This window comes from Chiloscyllium plagiosum, unplaced genomic scaffold, assembly GCF_037043375.1.
Source record: "Chiloscyllium plagiosum isolate Xiang-an unplaced genomic scaffold, Cpla_swu_hap1 HiC_scaffold_48, whole genome shotgun sequence".
In the NCBI taxonomy this organism is placed as follows: Eukaryota; Metazoa; Chordata; class Chondrichthyes; order Orectolobiformes; family Hemiscylliidae; genus Chiloscyllium; species Chiloscyllium plagiosum.
The window spans coordinates 17217353-17235879 of record NW_028270186.1 but is presented as its reverse complement, the minus strand read 5'-3'; the positions used below and the strand labels follow the sequence as shown (position 1 = coordinate 17235879).

Genomic DNA, 18527 nt, shown 5'->3' with positions numbered 1-18527 from the left:
CCCTCCCCTTCCCCTTTCCCCCCAGCCTCCCCATACCACCCTTTCCCCCCCCTCCCCATCCCCTTTCCCCCCTCCTCCCATCCCCTTTCCCCCCTCCTCCCCATCCCCTTTCCCCCCTCCTCCCCATCCCCTTTCCCCCCTCCTCCCCATCCCCTTTCCCCCCTCCTCCCCATCCCCTTTCCCCCTCCTCCCCATCCCCGTTCCCCCCTCCTCCCCATCCCCTTTCCCCCCTCCTCCCCATCCCCCATCCCCTTTCCCCCCTCCCCCATCCCCTTTCCCCCCTCCTCCCCTTCCCCTTTCCCCCCTCCCCCTCCTTCCCCCTTCCTCCCCATCCCTTTCCCCCCTCCTCCCCATCCCCTTTCCCCCCTCCTCCCCTGTCCCCTTTTCCCCCCTCCTCCCCATCCCCTTTCCCCCCCTCCCCATCCCCTTTCCCCCTCCTCCCCATCCCCTTTCCCCCCTCCTCCCCATCCCCGTTTCCCCCTCCTCCCTATCCCCTCCCTTCCCCCCTCCCCATTCCCCTTTCCCCCCTCCTCCCCATCCCCTTCCCCCCCTCCCCATCCCCTTTCCCCCCCCTCCCCACCCCCTTTTCCCCCTCCTCCCCATCCCCCCTCCTCCCCATTCCCTTTCCCCCCTCCTCCCCATTCCCCTTCCCCCCTCCTCCCCATCCCCTTTCCCCCCTCCCATCCCCTTTCCCCCCTCCCCATCCCCTTTCCCTCCTCCTCCCCATCCCCTCCCCCCTCCCCCCATCCCCTTTCCCCCCCTTCCCCATCCCCTTTCCCCCCACGCCATCCCCTTTCCCCCCTCTCCATCCCCTTTCCCCCTCCTCCCCTTTTCCCCTCCCCTCCCCATCCCCTTTCCCCCCTCCTCCCCATCCCCTTTCCCCCCTCCTCCCCATCCCCTTTCCCCCCTCCTCCCCATCCCCTTTCCCTCTCCTCCCCATCCCCTCTCCCCCCCTCTCCCCATCCCCTTTCCCCCCTCCTCCCCATCCCCTTTCGCCCTCCTCCCCCATCCCCTTTCCCCTTCCTCCCATCCCCTTTCCCCCCCTCCCCCCTCTCTCCCCTTCCTCCTCCCCTCCTCCCATCCCCTTTCCCCCCTCCTCCCCATCCCCTTTCCCCCCTCCTCCCCATCCCCTTTCCCCCCTCCTCCCCATCAACTTTCCCCCCTCCACCCCATCCCCTTTCCCCACTCTCCCCATCCCCTTTCCCCCCTCCTCCCCATCCCCTTTCCCCCCTCCTCCCCATCCCCTTTCCCCCCTCCTCCCCATTCCCGTTCCCCACTCCTCCCCATCCCTTTTCCCCCCTCCTCCCTCCCGTTTCCCCCCCCCGCCCCATACCATCCCCTTTCCCCCCTCCCCATCCCCTTTCGCCCCTCCCCATCCCCTTTCCCCCTCCCCATCCCCTTCCCCCCTCCTCCCCATCCCCTTTCCCCCCTCCTCCCCATCCCCTTTCCCCCCTCCTCCCCATCCCCTTTCCCCCCTCCTCCCCATCCCCTTTCCCCCCCTCCCCATCCACTTTCCCCCCCTCCTCCCCATCCACTTTCCCCCTTCCTCCCCATCCCCTTTCCCCCCACCTCCCCATTCCCTTTTCCCCCTCCTCCCCATCCTCTTTCCCCCCTCCCCATCCCCTTTCCCCCCTCCCCATCCCCTTTCCCCCCTCCCCATCCCCTTTCCCCCCTCTTCCCATCCCCTTTCCCCCCTCCTCCCCATCCCCTTTCCCCCCTCCTCCCCATCCCCTTTCCCCCCTCCCCATTCCCTTTCCCCCCTCCCCATTCCCATTCCCCCTCCCCCTCCTTCCCCCTTCCTCCCCATCCCATTTCCCCCCTCCTCCCCATCCCCTTTCCCCCCTCCTCCCCATCCCCTTTCCCCCCTTCCCCATCCTATCCCCTTTCCCCCCTCCCCATCCCCTTCCCCCTTCCTCCCCACCCCCTTTGCCCCCTCCTCCCCATCCCCTTTCCCCCCTCCTCCCCATCCCCTTCCCCCCCCTCCCCATCCCCTTTCACCCCCCCTCCCCATCCCCTTTCCCCCCTCCTCCCCATCCCCTTTCCCCACTCCTCCCCATTCCCTTTCTCCCGTCCTCCCCATCCCCTTTCCCCCCTCCCCATCCCCTTTCCCCCCCTCCCCATCCCCTTTCCCTCCTCCTCCCCATCCCCTTCCCCCCTCCCCCCATCCCCTTTCCCCCCTCCCCATCCCCTTTCCCCCCTCCCATCCCCTTTCCCCCCCTCCCCATCCCCTTTCTCCCCCCCTCCCCATCCCCTTTCCCCCCTCCTCCCCATCCCCTTTCCCCCCCTCCTCCCCATCCCCTTTCCCCCCCCCTCCCCATCCACTTTCCCCCCTCCTCCCCATCCCCTTTCCCCCCTCCTCCCCATTCCCTTTTCCCCCTCCTCCCCATCCTCTTTCCCCCCTCCCCATCCCCTTTCCCCCCCTCCCCATCCCCTTCCCCCCCTCCCCATCCCCTTTCCCCCCTCCTCCCCATCCCCTTTCCCCCCTCCTCCCCATCCCCTTTCCCCCCCTCCCCATTCCCTTTTCCCCCCTCCCCATTCCCATTCCCCTCCCCCTCCTTCCCCCTTCCTCCCCATCCCATTTCCCCCCTCCTCCCCATCCCCTTTCCCCCCTCCTCCCCATCCCCTTTCCCCCCCTCCCCATCCTATCCCCTTCCCCCCTCCCCATCCCCTTTCCCCCCTCCCCATCCCCTTTCCCCCCGTCTCCCCACCCCCTTTGCCCCCTCCTCCCCATCCCCTTTCCCCCCTCCTCCCCATCCCCTTCCCCCCCCTCCCCATCCCCTTTCACCCCCCCTCCCCATCCCCTTTCCCCCTCCTCCGCATCCCCTTTCCCCCTCCTCCCCATTCCCTTTCCCCCGTCCACCCCATTCCCTTTCCCCCGTCCTCCCCATCCCCATTCCCCCCTCCCCATCCCCTTTCCCCCCCTCCCCATCCCCTTTCCCTCCTCCTCCCCATCCCCTTCCCCCCTCCCCCCATCCCCTTTCCCCCCCTCCCCATCCCCTTTCCCCCCTCCCCATCCCCTTTCCCCCCTCCCCATCCCCTTTCCCCCCCTCCCCATCCCCTTTCCCCCCTCCCTCCCCATCCCCTTTCCCCCTCCTCCCCATCCCCTCTCCCCCCTCTTCCCCATCCCCTTTCCCCCCTCCTCCCCATCCCCTTTCCCCCCTCCTCCCCATCCCCTTTCCCCCCTCCTCCCCATCCCCTTTCCCCCCTCCTCCCCATCCCCTTTCCCCACTCCTCCCCATTCCCTTTTCCCCCTCCTCCCCACCCCCTTTCCCCCCTCCTCCCCATCCCCTTTCCCCCCTCCCCATCCCCTTTCCCCCCTCCCCATACCCTTTCCCCCCCCTCCCCATCCCCTTTCCCCCCTCCTCCCCATCCCCTTTCCCCCCTCCTCCCCATCCCCTTTCCCCCCTCCTCCCCATCCCCTTTCCCCCCTCCTCCCCATCCCCTTCCCCCCTCCTCCCCATCCCCTTTCCCCCCTCCTCCCCCATCCCCATCCCCTTTCCCCCCTCCTCCCCATCCCCTTTCCCCCCTCCTCCCCATCCCCTTTCCCCCCTCCTCCCCATCCCCTTTCCCCCCTCCTCCCCATCCCCTTTCCCCCTCCTCCCCATCCCCTTTCCCCCCTCCTCCCCAACCCCTTTCCCCCCTCCTCCCCATCCCCTTTCCCCCCTCCTCCCCATCCCCTTTCCCCCCTCCTCCCCCTTCACTTTTCCCCCTCCTCCCCATCCCCTTTCCCCCCTCCCCATCCCCTTTCCCCCCCTCCCCATCCCCTTTCCCCCCTCCTCCCCATCCCCTTTCCCCCCTCCTCCCCATCCCCTTTCCCCCCTCCCCATTCCCTTTCCCCCCTCCCCATTCCCATTCCCCCTCCCCCTCCTTCCCCCTTCCTCCCCAACCCATTTCCCCCCTCCTCCCCATCCCCTTTCCCCCCTCCTCCCCATCCCCTTTCCCCCCTCCCCATCCCCTTTCCCCCCTGCCCATCCCCTTTCCCCCCTCCCCATCCCCTTTCCCCCCTCCTCCCCATCCCCTTTCGACCCTCCTCCCCATCCCCTTTCCCCCCTCCTCCCCATCCCCTTCCCCCCCCCTCCCCATCCCCTTCCCCCCCTCCCCATCCCCTTTCCCCCCTCCTCCCCATTCCCTTTCCCCCCTCCTCCCCATTCCCTTTCCCCCCTCCTCCCCATTCCCTTTCCCCCCTCCTCCCCATTCCCTTTCCCCCCTCCTCCCCATCCCCTTCCCCCCTCCCCATCCCCTTTCCCCCCCTCCCCATCCCCTTTCCCTCCTCCTCCCCATCCCCATCCCTTTCCCCCCTCCCCATCCCCTTTCCCCCCACGCCATCCCCTTTCCCCCCACGCCATCCCCTTTCCCCCCTCCCCATCCCTTTCCTCCCCCCTCCCCATCCCCTTTCCCCCCTCCTCCCCATCCCCTTTCCCCCCTCCTCCCCATCCCCTTCCCCCCTCCTCCCCATCCCCTTTCCCCTCTCCTCCCCATCCCCTCTCCCCCCTCTTCCCCATCCCCTTTCCCCCCTCCTCCCCATCCCCTTTCGCCCCTCCTCCCCATCCCCTTTCCCCCTTCCTCCCCATCCCCTTTCCCCCCTCCTCCCCATCCCCTCTCCCCCCTCTCCCCATCCCCTTTCTCCCCTCCTCCCCATCCCCTTTCCCCCCTCCTCCCCTCCCATCCCCTTTCCCCCCTTCTCCCCATCCCCTTTCCCCCATCCTCGCCATCCCCTTTCCCCCCTCCTCCCCATGCCCTTTCCCCCCTCCTCCCCATCCCCTTTCCCCCCTCCTCCCCATCCCCATCCCCTTTCCCCCCTCCTCCCCATCCCCTTTCCCCCCTCCTCCCCATCCCCTTTCCCCCCTCCTCCCCATCCCCTTTCCCCCCTCCTCCCCATCAACTTTCCCCCCTCCACCACATCCCCTTTCCCCCCTCCTCCCCATCCCCTTTCCCCACTCCTCCCCATCCCCTTTCCCCCCTCCTCCCCATCCCCTTTCCCCCTCCTCCCCATCCCCTTTCCCTCCTCCTCCCTATTCCCTTTCCCCACTCCTCCCCATCCCCTTTCCCCCCTCCTCCCCATCCCCTTCCCCCCCCGCCCCATCCCATCCCCTTTCGCCCCTCCCCATCCCCTTTCGCCCTCCCCATCCCCTTTCCCCCCTCCCCATCCACTTTCCCCCCTCCTCCCCATCCCCTTTCCCCCCTCCTCCCCATCCCCTTTCCCCCCTCCTCCCCATTCCCTTTTCCCCCTCCTCCCCATCCTCTTTCCCCCCTCCCATCCCCTTTCCCCCCTCCCCATCCCCTTTCCCCCCTCCTCCCCATCCCCTTTCCACCCTCCTCCCCATCCCCTTTCCCCCCTCCTCCCCATCCCCTTTCCCCCCTCCCCATTCCCTTTCCCCCGTCCCCATTCCCATTCCCCCTCCCCCTCCTTCCCCTTCCTCCCCATCCCATTTCCCCCCCTCCTCCCCATCCCCTTTCCCCCCTCCTCCCCATCCCCTTTCCCCCCTCCTCCCCATCCCCTTTCCCCCCCCTCCCCATCCTATCCCCTTTCCCCCCTCCCCATCCCCTTTCGCCCCTCCCCATCCCCTTTCCCCCCTCCCCATCCCCTTTCCCCCTCCTCCCCATCCCCTTTCCCCCCCGCCCCATCCCATCCCCTTTCCCCCCTCCCCATCCCCTTTCGCCCCTCCCCATCCCCTTTCAACCCTCCTCCCCATCCCCTTTCCCCCCTCCTCCCCATCCCCTTTCCCCCCTCCTCCGCATCCCCTTTCCCCCCTCCTCCCCATCCCCTTCCCCCCCCTCCCCATCCCCTTTCACCCCCCCTCCCCATCCCCTTTCCCCCCTCCTCCCCATCCCCATTCCCCCCTCCTCCCCATTCCCTTTCTCCCGTCCTCCCCATCCCCTTTCCCCCCTCCCCATCCCCTTTCCCCCCCTCCCCATCCCCTTTCCCTCCTCCTCCCCATCCCCTTCCCCCCTCCCCCCATCCCCTTTCCCCCCTCCCCATCCCCTTTCCCCCCTCCCCATCCCCTTTCCCCCCCTCCCCATCCCCTTTCCCCCCTCCTCCCCATCCCCTTTCCCCCCTCCTCCCCATCCCCTTTCCCCCCCTTCCCCATCCACTTTCCCCCCTCCCTCCCCATCCCCTTTCCCCCCTCCTCCCCATTCCCTTTCCCCCTCCTCCCCATCCTCTTTCCCCCCTCCCCATCCCCTTTCCCCCCCTCCCCATCCCCTTTCCCCCCTCCTCCCCATCCCCTTTCCCCCCTCCTCCCCATCCCCTTTCCCCCCTCCCCACTCCTTTTCCCCCCTCCCCATTCCCATTCCCCCTCCCCCTCCTTCCACCTTCCTCCCTTTCCCATTTCCCCCCTCCTCCCCATCCCCTTTCCCCCCTCCTCCCCATCCCCTTTCCCCCCCTCCCCATCCTATCCCCTTTACCCCCTCCCCATCCACTTTCCCCCCTCCCCATCCCCTTTCCCCCCTTCTCCCCACCCCCTTTGCCCCCTCCTCCCCATCCCCTTTCCCCCCTCCTCCCCATCCCCTTCCCCCCCCTCCCCATCCCCTTTCACCCCCCCTCCCCATCCCCTTTCCCCCTCCTCCCCATCCCCTTTCCCCCCCTCCTCCCCATCCCATTCCCCCCCCTCCCCATCCCCATTCACCCCCCCTCCCCATCCCCTTTCCCCTCCTCCCCATCCCCTTTCCCCCCTCCTCCCCATTCCCTTTCCCCCGTCCTCCCCATCCCCTTTCCCCCCTCCCCATCCCCTTTCCCCCCCTCCCCATCCCCTTTCCCTCCTCCTCCCCATCCCCTTCCCCCCTCCCCCCATCCCCTTTCCCCCCTCCCCATCCCCTTTCCCCCCCTCCCCATCCGCTTTCCCCCCTCCCCATCCCCTTTCCCCCCTCCTCCCCATCCCCTTTCCCTCCTCCTCCCCATCCCCTCTCCCCCCTCTTCCCCATCCCCTTTCCCCCCTCCTCCCATCCGCTTTCCCCCCTCCCCATCCCCTTTCCCCCCTCCTCCCCATCCCCTTTCCCCCCCTCCTCCCCATCCCCTCTCCCCCCTCCCTCCCCATCCCCTTTCCCCCCTCCTCCCCATCCCCTTTCCCCCCTCCTCCCCATCCCCTTTCCCCCCTCCTCCCCATCCCCTTTCCCCACTCCTCCCCATTCCCTTTTCCCCCTCCTCCCCATCCCTTTGCCCCCTCCTCCCCATCCCCTTTCCCCCCTCCCCATCCCCTTTCCCCCCTCCCCCATCCCCTTTCCCCCTCCTCCCCATCCCCTTTCCCCCCTCCTCCCCATCACCTTTCCCCCCCTCCTCCCCATCCCCTTTCCCCTCTCCTCCCCATCCCCTTTCCCCCCTCCTCCCCATCCCCTTTCCCCCCTCCTTCCCCATCCCCTTTCCCCCCTCCTCCCCATCACCTTTCCCCCCTCCTCCCCCATCCCCTTTCCCCTCTCCTCCCCATCCACTTTCCCCCCTCCCCATCCCCTTTCCCCCCTCCCCATCCCCTTCCCCCCTCCTCCCCATCCCCTTTCCCCCCTCCTCCCCATCCCCATCCCCTTTCCCCCCTCCTCCCCATCCCCTTTCCCCCCTCCTCCCCATCCCCTTTCCCCCCTCCTCCCCATCCCCTTTCCCCCCCTCCTCCACATCCCTTTCCCCCTCCTCCCCATCCCCTTTCCCCCCCTCCTCCCCATCCCCTTTCCCCCTCCTCCCCATCCCCATCCCTTTTCCCCCCTCCTCCCCATCCCCATCCCCTTTCCCCCCCTCCCCATCCCCTTTCCCCCCTCCTCCCCATCCCCTTTCCCCCCTCCCCATCCCCTTTCCCCCCCTCCCCATCCCCTTTCCCCCCCTCCCCATCCCCTTTCCCCCTCCTCCCCATCCCCTTTCCCCCCCTCCCCATCCCCTTTCCCCCCTCCCCATCCCCTTCCCCCCTCCCCATCCCCTTTCCCCCCCTCCCCATCCCCGTTTCCCCCCTCCTCCCCATCCCCTTTCCCCCCTCCTCCCCATCCCCTTCCCCCCTCCTCCCCATCCCCTTTCCCCCCTCCTCCCCATCCCCTTTCCCCCCTCCTCCCCATCCCCTTTCCCCCTCCTCCCCATCCCCTTTCCCCCCTCCCTCCCCATCCCCTTTCCCCCCTCCTCCCCATCCCCTTTCCCCCCTCCTCCCCATCCCCTTTCCCCCTCCTCCCCATCCCCTTTCCCCCCTCCTCCCCATCCCCTTCCCCCCTCCTCCCCATCCCCCTTTCCCCCCCTCCTCCCATCCCCTTTCCCCCTCCCTCCCCATCCCCATCCCCTTTCCCCTCCTCCTCCCCATCCCCTTTCCCCCCTCCTCCCCATCCCCTTTCCCCCTCCTCCCCATCCCCTTTCCCCCCTCCTCCCCATCCCCTTTCCCCCTCCTCCCCATCCCCTTTCCCCCCCCTCCCCATCCCATCCCCTTTGCCCCCTCCCCATCCCCTTTCCCCCCTCCCCATCCCCTTTCCCCCTCCTCCCCATCCCCTTTCCCCCCTCCTCCCCATCCCCCTTTCCCCCCTCCTCCCCATCCCCTTTCCCCCCCCTCCCCATCCCATCCCCTTTGCCCCCTCCCCATCCCCTTTCCCCCCTCCCCATCCCCTTTCCCCCCTCCTCCCCATCCCCTTTCCCCCCTCCTCCCCATCCCCTTTCCCCCCTCCTCCCCATCACCTTTCCCCCCTCCTCCCCATCCCCTTCCCCCCTCCTCCCCATCCCCTTTCCCCCCTCCTCCCCATCCCCATCCCCTTTCCCCCCCTCCTCCCCATCCCCTTTCCCCCCTCCTCCCCATCCCCTTTCCCCCCTCCTCCCCATCCCCTTTCCCCCCTCCTCCACATCCCTTTCCCCCTCCTCCCCATCCCCTTTCCCCCCTCCTCCCCATCCCCTTTCCCCCCTCCTCCCCATCCCCATCCCTTTTCCCCCCTCCTCCCCATCCCCATCCCCTTTCCCCCCCTCCCCATCCCCTTTCCCCCCTCCTCCCCATCCCCTTTCCCCCCTCCCCATCCCCTTTCCCCCCCCTCCCCATCCCCTTTCCCCCCCTCCCCATCCCCTTTCCCCCCTCCTCCCCATCCCCTTTCCCCCCTCCCATCCCCTTTCCCCCCCTCCCCATCCCCTTCCCCCCTCCCCATCCCCTTTCCCCCCCTCCCCATCCCCGTTTCCCCCCCTCCTCCCCATCCCCTTTCCCCCCTCCTCCCCATCCCCTTTCCCCCCTCCTCCCCATCCCCTTTCCCCCTCCTCCCCTATCCCCTTTCCCCCCTCCTCCCCATCCCCTTTCCCCCCTCCTCCCCATCCTCTTTCCCCCCTCCTCCCCATCCCCTTCCCCCTCCTCCCCATCCCCTTCCCCCCTCCTCCCCATCCCCTTTCCCCCCTCCTCCCCATCCCCTTTCCCCCCTCCCTCCCCCTCCCCATCCCCTTTCCCCCCTCCTCCCCATCCCCTTTCCCCCCCTCCTCCCCATCCCCCTTTCCCCCCCCTCCCCCATCCCATCCCCTTTGCCCCCTCCCCATCCCCTTTCCCCCCTCCCCATCCCCATTCCCCCCTCCTCCCCATCCCCTTTCCCCCCTCCTCCCCATCCCCTTTCCCCCCTCCTCCCCATCCCCTTTCACCCCCCTCCCCATCCCATCCCCTTTGCCCCCTCCCCATCCCCTTTCCCCCCCCCCATCCCCTTTCCCCCCTCCTCCCCATCCCCTTTCCCCCCTCCTCCCCATCCCCTTTCCCCCCTCCTCCCCATCCCCTTCCCCCCTCCTCCCCATCCCCTTTCCCCCTCCTCCCCATCCCCTTTCCCCCCTCCCAATCCCCTTTCCCCCCTCCTCCCCATCCCCTTTCCCCCCTCCTCCCCATCCCCTTTCCCCCCTCCTCCCCATCCCCTTTCCCCCCTCCTCCCCATCCCCTTTCCCCCCTCCTCCCCATCCCCTTCCCCCTCCTCCCCATCCCCTTTCCCCCCTCCTCCCCATCCCCTTTCCCCCCTCCTCCCCATCCCCATCCCCTTTCCCCCCCTCCTCCCCATCCCCTTTCCCCCCTCCTCCCCATCCCCTTTCCCCCTCCTCCCCATCCCCTTTCCCCCTCCTCCCCATCCCCTTTCCCCCCTCCTCCCCATCCCATCCCCTTTGCCCCCTCCCCATCCCCTTTCCCCCCTCCTCCCCATCCCCTTTCCCCCCTCCCCATCCCCTTTCCCCCCTCCTCCCCTTCCCCTTTCCCCCCTCCTCCCCATCCCCTTTCCCCCTCCTCCCCATCCCCTTTCCCCCCTCCTCCCCATCCCATCCCCTTTGCCCCCTCCCCATCCCCTTTCCCCCCTCCCCATCCCCTTTCCCCCCTCCTCCCCATCCCCTTTCCCCCCTCCTCCCCATCCCCTTTCCCCCCTCCTCCCCATCCCCTTTCCCCCCTCCTCCCCATCCCCTTTCCCTCCTCCTCCCCATCCCCTTTCCCCCCTCATCCCCATCCCCTTTCCCCCCTCCTCCCCATTCCCTTTTCCCCCTCCTCCCCATCCCCTTTCCCCCCTCCCCATCCCCTTTCCCCCCCTCCCCATCCCCTTTCCCCTCCTCCCCATCCCCTTCCCCCCCTCCTCCCCATCCCCTTCCCCCCTCCTCCCCATCCCCTTTCCCCCCTCCTCCCAATCCCCTTTCCCCCCTCCTCCCCATCCCCTTTCCCCCCTCCCCATCCCCTTTCCCCCCCTCCCCATCCCCTTTCCCCTCCTCCCCATCCCCTTCCCCCCCTCCTCCCCATCCCCTTCCCCCCCTCCTCCCCATCCCCTTTCCCCTCCTCCCCATCCCCTTTCCCCCCTCCTCCCAATCCCCTTTCCCCCCTCCTCCCCATCCCCTTTCCCCCCTCCTCCCCATCCCCTTTCCCCTCCTCCCCATCCCCTTTCCCCCCTCCTCCCAATCCCCTTTCCCCCCCTCCTCCCAATCCCCTTTCCCCCCTCCTCCCCATCCCCTTTCCCCCCTCCTCCCAATCCCCTTTCCCCCCTCCTCCCCATCCCCTTTCCCCCCTCCTCCCCATCCCCATCCCCTTTCCCCCCTCCTCCCCATCCCCATCCCCTTTCCCCCCTCCTCCCCATCCCCATCCCCTTTCCCCCCTCCCCATCCCCTTTCCCCCCTCCTCCCCATCCCCTTTCCCCCTCCGTCTCCTCCTCCACCCCCTCCTTCTCCCCTCCCCTCTCCCTCCCTCCCTGCTTCCTGCTGGTTCCCCAGCGGCGGCTTCAGCTCAGTTTTGTGGACGTGTGGCTCCACTTAGTGGAGCCTCCGGGTATTTATTCCCTGCAGCCCAGCTGCCAGCTGCACGCCTCGAGTCTAATGCACATTCTGCCCGTCTTTCTGCAGACATTGTGCACGAGTTGCTGAGCCCCTTGCTGGCGTTCAGTAGGGAGTGTGTTGGGGAGGCAGTGATTTCTCGATGAGGTGTCCATGATCCAGGCGTCACTGGCTAGATCAGCGTTTGATGTCCATCTCCAATCTCCCGGAGGGCAGTTTGGAGCCAGTCAGGTCACTGTCGGTCTGGAGTCACGTGTAGGCCCAGACCCAGGGGAAGAACCCAACTCTCAATATATCAGCGCACGGTCGCGTTCTGCGGAGCTGGGTTCAAATGATGCTCAAATTTCCGATGGTGGAATTTGAATTCAGTTTTTAAAATCTGGAATTAATGGTCGAATGATGATTGCCGATTGTCGGAAAAACCCAGCTGGTCCACCCACGCCCCCGAGGGAAGGAAACGGCCTTCCTTCCCTGGTCTTGGGCCTACACGTGACTCCAGACCCACAGCGACGTGTGTGGTTGACTCTGAACTGCCCTGTGGGGCAATTAAGGGAGGGGCAATAAATGCCGGCCTAGCCAGCGACGCCCTCATCCCCTGCACAAACCTGACAAAGGAATGGGTCTCCAGCCTGAGCCTGGACGGGTAGGCCGAATGTCGACGGGTAGGCCGAATGTCAACACTGGCAGGGTCCAGTGCAAGACAGAGCTCTTCCTTTCGAGGAGGAAGGGAGGGGAGTGGTGTTGTGAGCCCTCCGCGAGGGGTAAAGTTATGCCCCCTGAGCCGTGACAAGTCCAGGACAGGGACAGGCCAGGCCTCAGCTGTGTCCTTGAAAGGCCTCACCCTCACTCCCTCCTCTGCCAATCGTACCAACCCTCTCCCAGCCTCCGTATGTCACAACCCCGAGCCGTGACCCCCTCCCGACCTGATTGACCGCTCACCATCCACCCCCCCCCCACCTCAGTGTTTAGCTCACGCCACACACCCACCCACATAGCCTCCCTGCCCTGAGAAAGGGGCCTGAGATGTCTCCCAACTTGGTGGTCAGCCTCGCACGGGAGTCCAGGCCTGAAGACTCCTACTGCCCAATTGCCTTCCCGCTCCCACGGGAACGCCCCTCATCCCGGGGCTCCCACACCAAGCGGTTTGCCGAGAGGAATGGCATCGAGGAATGGCCTTGCCTGCTGCGGGACTGCATTCCAAAGGCAGGCTGATTGCACTTGGATGGCAGCCCATAGTCCAAGCTCCAGCTATCGATGGCGTTCCTGAAGTCTGGCACACTGGTGAAGGTCAGGCCACTGATACGTGACAGAGAGGCGTGACCCTTATCTAACCCGGCAACGGGAACGCGAAGAGATTGTTGGAGTCGCGTGGGCAGCAGAAAAGGCTTTCACTTCCCACACCAAGTCCTCCCAGGGCAGGATCTCTTCCCAAGACCCAACTTCTGCAAGTGCTCGTGGGGGTGGAGGGGAGCGGATTGGGTGGGGGGGGGGGTCAGGGTGGGGTGTTGGACCCAGATTGGGTGGGTGGGGGGTCAGGGTGGGGTGTTGGACCCAGATTGGGTGGGGGGGGGTCAGGGTGGGGTGTTGGACCCAGATTGGGTGGGTGGGGGGGTCAGGCTGGGGTGTTGGACCCAGATTGGGTCGGGGGTCAGGGTGGGGTGTTGGACTCAGATTGGGTGGGGGGGGTCAGGGTGGGGTGTTGGACCCAGATTGGGTGGGGGGGGTCAGGGTGGGGTGTTGGACCCAGATTGGGGGGTGGGGGGTCAGGGTGGGGTGTTGGACCCAGATTGGAGGGTGGGTGGGGGGTCAGGGTGGGGTGTTGGACCCAGATTGGATGGGTGAGTGGGGGATCAGGGTGGGGTGTTGGACCCAGATTGGATGGGTGAGTGGGGGGTCAGGGTGGGATGTTGGACCCAGATTGGATGGACGGGGTCAGGGTGGGGTGTTGGATTCAGATTGGATGGGGGAGTCAGGGTGGGGTGTTGGATCCAGATTGGGTGGGGGAGTCAGTGGGGTGTTGGACCCAGATTGGGTGGGTGGGAGGTCAGGGTGGGGTGTTGGACCCAGATTGGATGGGTGGGGAGGTCAGGATGGGGTGTTGGACCCAGATTGGGTGGGGGGAGTCAGGGTGGGGTGTTGGACTCAGATTGTTTGGGTGGGGGGTCAGGGTGGGGTGTTGGACCCAAATTGGATGAGTGGAGAGGTCAGGGTGGTGTGATGGACCCAGATTGGGTGGGGGGAGTCAGGGTGGGGTGTTGGCCCCAGATTGGGTTGGGAGGTTAGGGTGGGGTGTTGGACCCAGATTAGATGGGTGGGGGTGTCAGGGTGGAGTGTTGGACCCAGATTGGATGGGCGGGGTAAGGGTGAGGTGTTGGACCCAGATTGGGGGGAGGGGGAGGCAGGGTAGGGTGTTGGACCCAGACTGGGTGGGGGGGGTCAGGGTGGGGTGTTGGACCCAGATTGGGGGGTGGGGGGTCAGGGTGGGGTGTTGGACCCAGGTTGGAGGGTAGGTGGGGGGTCAGGGTGGGGTGTTGGACCCAGATTGGGAGGGTGGGTCAGGGTGGGGTGTTGAACTCAGATTGGATGGGGGCGGGGTCAGGGTGGGGTGTTGGTCCCAGATTGGATGGGCGGGGTAAGGGTGGGGTGTTGGACCCAGATTGGGTGGGGAGGTCAAGGTGGGGTGTTGGACCCAGAATGAGTGGGGGAAGTCAGGGTGGGGTGTTGGACCCAGAATGAGTGGGGGAAGTCAGGGTGGGGTGTTGGACCCATATTGGGGGGGGGGGGGGTAGAGGTGTACCCAGATTGGGTGGGGGGGGGCGGTCATGGTGGGCGTTGGACTCAGATTGGGTTAGGGGGGTCAGGGTTGGGTGTTGGACCCAGATTGGGTGAGAGGTCAAGGTGGGGGTTGGGCCCAGATTGGGTGGGAGGTCAGGGTGGGGATTGGACCCAGCTTGGGTGGAAGGTCAGGGTGGGGATTGGTCCCAGATTGGGTTGGGGCAGTCATAGTGGGGTTTGGACCCAGATTGGGTGGGGGGAGCGGTGTCAGGGTGGGGTTTGTATACTGATTGGGTGGGGGGGTCAGGGTGGGGCTAGACCCAGATTGGGTGGGTAGTTCAGGGTGGGGGTTGGACCCAGATTGGGTGAGTGGGGTTGTCAGGGTGCGAATTGGACCCAGATTGGATGGGGGGAGGTCAGGGTGGGGGTTGGTCCCAGATTGGATGAGGGGTTAGGGTGGGGATTGGACCTAGATTGAGTGGGTGGGGGTGTCAGGGTGGAGGTAGATCCAGATTGGGTGGAAAGTCAAGGTGGGGGTAGACCCAGAGTGGGTGGCGGGGGGGCCAGGGTGGGGGTTGGACCCAGATTGGGTGGGGGTAGACCCAGATTGGGTTAGGGGTTAGGGTGGGGGTTGGACCCAGATTGGGTGGGGGTTAGAGCCAGATTGGGTGGGTGGGGGAGTCAGGGTGGAGGTAGACCCAGATTGGGTGGGGGGGGTCAGGGTTGGGTGTTGGATCCAGGTTGGGTTCGGGGGGTCAGGGTGGGGATTGGACCCAGATTGGGTGGTGGGTCAGGGTGGGGATTGGACCCAGATTAGGTTGAGGGGACAGGGTTGGGATTGGACCCAAATTGGGGGTGGGGTGTCAGGATGGGGGGTTTGGGGTGATTGGACCCAGATTGTAATGGGGCGGGTGGGGGGTTGGACCCAGATTAGATGGGGGTCGGGGGATTGGACCCAGATTGGATGGGAGACCTTCTGTCTGCTTTGCCAGAAAGTGAGCCATCCACAGCCCCAGCTGAGGGAGGGGGCAGCAAACAGTCTGGGAGGCCAATCTTACTTGCATTTATATGGCCACTTTCCTCACTGGCGCCCATCTCCACCGGCCTCACAGCTGCTTGGTGGGGGTGTGGGGCGGGGAAGCAATTGGCACCCAATTGGTAAACGACGATCTCCCGCTCGAGCGAGAGCAGCTGAATCGAGGTTTGTGTTTGTGATGTTAATTGAGGAGTAGATATTGGGCAGGATGCCGGGGGAATAGCGTACTATGGTGCTCCCAGATTGGAACAGCCCCTAAGCACCCTTGCACTGCAGGTAAAGAAAACGTAAATTTGTTCAACATCGCTTCCTTTTAAAACAGAAATTCCTTTGGACTGGGAGAAGGGATTCTTAACAGACTGAGACCATGATAAATTGGAAATCCCTACGACCTCTGACACAGAGACAACATTGCTATCCACTGAGCCACTCTCTCGTTCCACATCTCTTACCTTCACAGCGTCCATTCTAGTTACAGCAGTCGGGTCATTCAGCCCACTGAGTCTGCTCTGCCACTGATCTCAACTCCCACTTTCCCCATCCAATTGATTCAAAGACAATTTCAGGCTCAACCAACCGGCTTTCCCCGGTAAAGGATTCCACAGGCCATCCGAGAGTCGAAATTCCTCCGCATCATCTCACTGTCCGAGCTGGAAGACTCCTGACAGTGAGATGATGCTGTTCTTAACCAGAACCCTCCCACAAGCAGAAACAACTTCTCTAGTTCCACACAAGAATCTCCTCTGCCTCTTGTTTTTCTTAATGAGTACTGGTCCCGACCTACTCAACCCTCTCCTCCTGAGACCGTCCCTCCACCCCCAGGATCAGCCGACTGCCTCCGATGGCCGGTCTATCTCTGCTTAGATACGGGACCCCAAAACCGTTCACGGTATTCCAGCTGTGGTCTGACGAGAGTGCCTTGTGCAGTTTTAGCTGGACCTTCCTACTTTTACACTCCATTCCCTTTGAAATGAAAATGGCATATTTCATTTACCTTCCCCTTTCCCTATTGTACTTGGATGTTAGCTCTCCGTGATTTATGCCTGAGGACTGCCCAAATCCCTCTGCACGTAGCTTTCTGCGGTTTTTCTGCCTTTAAATAATATTCAGCTCTTCTCCACTTCCTGCCATTACCCTACATTATATTCCACCAGCCCCCTCACTTAACCTGTCCCTCACTGAGCTGGAAGGTTCATTTCCAGACGTTTCGCCACCCTATTAGGTAACATCTTCAGTGGGCCTCAGGCGAAGCACCGTACATGATTCCTGCTTTCTGTTTATATGTTTGGGTTGGTGATGTCATTTCCTGTGGTAGATGGTAGATATCAACAAACACATCGAGTTGGACCCCATCTACGACCCCCTGAGAAAAGGAACAGGAAGTGACTTCACCACAGGAAATGACATCAACAACCCAAACATATAAATAGAAAGCAGGAATTTTCAGCAGTGCTTTGCCCAGAGGCCCAGTGGAGATGTTACCCAGTAGGGTGACGAAACGTCTGGAAGTGAACCTTCCAGCTCAGCGAGCAAACCTACATCCAGAACCTCAACCTGAGCTACAAATCTTCTCAAAACCCACTAAAGCCTGTCCATATCCCTCTACTAGCCTCACCGCTTGCCCTCCCAAACATCCTCTTCAAACTTGGCAACAGCACGTTCGCTGGCGTTCTCCAAGTCATTAGTATTTTTGTGAATAAATGTGGCCCCAACCCTGATCCCTGTGATCCTTAGTTACCATCCTGAAAATCAGCCCCTTAAGTCCAACTTATATCGTCCTCTGTTGGTTAACCAATCCCACATTCACGTTGAAAACAACAGACTGGCGATCACAGCGGGTCAGGCAGCGATCACAGAGAGAGAGAGAGAGAGAGAGCTAACGTTTCAAGTCTTTGTCATGTTAATGCTCTCCCTCCAGCACTGTGGTCTCCCCTTAAGTTGTCTAATGTGTATGTGGGGGAGGGGGGGGGGGGTACCTTATGAAATGCCTTCTGAAAATACAAACCCACTGCTTGCTCGTTATCATCCCTGCTCTGGAAATTCCGAAAAATTGGTTAGGCTTGTCACAAGACTGTCCTGACTCTGATTAATCATATTATGTATTCCTAAATGCTCGGCTTTGGGATGGAATCTTACATTTTCCCAATGACAGAGGTAGAGTCATAGAGATGTACGGCACGGAAACAGACCCTTCGGTCCAACTCGTCCGTGTCGACCCAGATATCCCAACTCAGTCTAGTCCCATCTGCCAGCACCCGGCCCATATCCCTCCAAACCCTTCCTATTCATACACCCATCCAGATGCCACTTAAATGTTGCAATTGTACCAGCCTCCACCACTTCCTCTGGCAGCTCATTCCATACACATACCACCCTCTGCGTGAAAACGTTGCCCCTTAGGTCTCTTATATCTTTCCCTTCTCACCCTAAACCTATGCCCCTCTAGTTCTGGGACCCCCCCGACCCCAGGGAAAATACTTTGTCTATTTATCCTATCCCTGTCCCCTCATGATTTTATAAACTTCTATAAGGTCACCCCTCAGCCTCCGATGTTCCAGGGAAAACAGCCCCAGCCTGTTCAGCCTCTCCCTGTAGCTCAAACCCTCCGACCCTGGTAACATCCTTGTAAATCTTTTCTGAACCCTTTCAGGTTTCACAACATCTTTCCCACTCAAAGGTCGAAGACAGAGGGTGGTGGTGGAGGGTTGTTTTTCAGACTGTGACCAGTGGAGTGCCACAAGGATCGGTGCTGGGTCCTCTACTTTTCATCATTTACATAAATGATTTGGATGTGAACATAAGAGGTACAGTTAGTTCGTTTGCAGATGACACCAAAATTGGAGGTATGGTGGGCAGCGAAGAAGGTTACCTCAGATTACAACGGGATCTCGATCAATTGGGCCAATGGGCTGAGAAGTGGCAGATGGAGTTTAATTCAGATAAATGCGAGGTGCTGCATTTTGGGAAAGCAAATATTAGCAGGACTTAATGGGAAGATCCTAGGGAGTGTTGCTGAACAAAGAGACCTTGGAGTGCAGGTTCATAGCTCCTTGAAAGTGGAGTCGCAGGTAGATAGGATAGTGAAGAAGGCGTTTGGTATGCTTTCCTTTATTGGTCAGAGTATTGAGTACAGGAGATGGGAGGTCATGTTGCGGCTGTACAGGACATTGGTTAGGCCGCTGTTGGAATATTGCTTGCAATTCTGGTCTCCTAAGCTACTTTGCCTCTGGTTGTTTTGCACTACTCCTTTTTGAATAAGAGTGTTACCTCGGCAGCTTTCCAACCCTCTGGGACTTTTCTAGAATCTTAGGGATTGCCAGAAGTTTACTACCAGGGCATCCATTACCTCAGTATTTCTGAGAAAATCCCAGAATGTGTCCAATTGATCCAGGGGATTTAACAGCCTTAAGAGCAGTCAGAGAAAAGGAAAATGAGGGAAACTTGTTATTGTAATCACTTCCTCCCCTCTCACATCATTATTTAGGAATTTTGGAATGCCATTAGTGCTGGTTA

General features: G+C 63.3%; 1 long non-coding RNA gene across 1 annotated transcript in view; it reads right to left on the bottom strand.

The window, feature by feature from the left end:
• The window catches only part of LOC148135702 (uncharacterized), a 57813-nt gene that overhangs the window by 29013 nt on the left and 10273 nt on the right, over positions 1-18527 (bottom strand). The gene's annotated exons all lie outside the window — the stretch shown is intronic.